This window comes from Homarus americanus, unplaced genomic scaffold (assembly GCF_018991925.1).
Source record: "Homarus americanus isolate GMGI-L3 unplaced genomic scaffold, GMGI_Hamer_2.0 scaffold18290, whole genome shotgun sequence".
Classification (NCBI taxonomy): Eukaryota; Metazoa; Arthropoda; class Malacostraca; order Decapoda; family Nephropidae; genus Homarus; species Homarus americanus.
Genome location: NW_024727245.1, coordinates 5,001 through 6,776, shown reverse-complemented (window position 1 = coordinate 6,776; position 1,776 = coordinate 5,001).

Below are 1,776 nucleotides of genomic sequence, written 5' to 3'. Positions count from 1 at the left end.
CTATTTCGACGTATGTCGTATCCTTCTTGTCTTGTTCCTTTTTCCTTGTTTCTTGTACTTTATCATGTGTTTTTATTGGGCATGCCATTGCTAACGTCCTATGTCCTATGTATACATTCCCGTTTCTCTTACAGTTGAGACAGCCAACATGTGTATTCTTACATTCAGTGTAGGTATGGTCGTCGCCTGCACAATCTGAGCAGTACTTTTTTTCTTTTTCCGGACAGTCTCTCGTTGTGTGTTCTTCATATTTGTAGCAGGAGAAGCAAGTTTGCAGACTGATGAATGTCTCCTTCTTTATTTGATGTGGTGTGACTGACATGTTGAATATTAGAAAGCCCTGTTGTAAAACTTTCTCAGCCATTGACACTTCTTCAAACATGAGTATAGTCCTTTATCTTAATGACTTCTTCAATCTTCATCCACCTATTTTGGCGTTCCAGTTCTTCTTTCAGGTCTTCCTCCCGATCTCTTGATCGACTTGACGAACAAAAACTGATCTTTTTGCTTTTTGTTCTGGTGGCATGACAACAATAAGGCCTTCATTGTAAAATATATCTCTTGCTTCTTTTGAAAGGATTTTATCTGAATCAAAGTCATCTTTACAGATTACTTTAAAACCTTCATTGGTGCTGAATATTCTAGTTAGTGGGACTTGCAGTTTGTTGTAAGTGATTTCTGCCACTTTTCCCCTTCCAATAGAGTGTCCCTTATCTCTATGTTTTATTCTAATGCTAGTTGTCATCTTCTTGATTACATCTAATCCTACCTATAACACAGGGCTCCTGCCTGGGAGCAGTGACCCCGCCCCCCCCTCTTGGACGGGCGTCGGGCTCGTAGGGTTCTGCACCCAGGTTACCTGTGACTATAGTTATGTCTAAAAAGTTGCCACCTACAGGTGACCCCCGGACAAGGGGTGCCTTGCACTATCACAGGTTCCCTTGCCGGATCGACCGTATCTCTTAGTCCCGCCTCCCGTTCAAGGAACGGAGTGCATGAGGGGGATGAAAAAAGGAAAGAAGAGGACTTAGAGAGTAGAGACAGTCTCCCTACCACGCCACGTTCGGTCAGCCAATCCAGGCACCGCAGTAAACGTGCATGTATCACGCCACCGTGGGGAGCACCACTGATTGGCCAATCAGGGTTCAATAGACGCACGGTGTCCAAGTAAAATTTGGAGTGAGCCAAATGTTTGTTTCAAAGTTAGATTTCCCGTACAATCTGTGATGGTAATTACACCGTCACTATGTTAGTCAGTACAATCACTAGGATTGAGTGTCTTATCTGGCTCAAAGTGCAGACTCAAACATGCAGCAAAAGAATCAGGTCTTACGCTTGGCTCCGTGTCTGTTTTTAGCAGGCTGGCATGCCTAAGTTAAAGCAAGCTCCCCTTGCCAATACAAGAAGGAAGAGGATTTCTTATAGTCTAATAAACAATTCATCATGACCGTACAGTATCTAACACAGGGGTCGGGGCGCAGCCCTACAACAATAACCATTTGATTGCATTATCTCTGAATAGTTAGCAATTATCCATTTGATGCATTATCCCAGGTTAGGGGGTTGTGTGTGGTTCCATATCACCAGATTTATTAAAAACTCTCGATCCAGGCCTAAACAGTTTTAGGCTAGATAGTGAGTGGCTGCTTGGATTATTTCTTTGTCTCTCTGTGAAGCTTCCGTTGGCTAACCTCCTATAAAATTGAGGACACCAATAGTGTATGCCTAGGTTAAGTTAAACGAACTTACTTTTGCTGGCAATGGAGGATTTCGCCA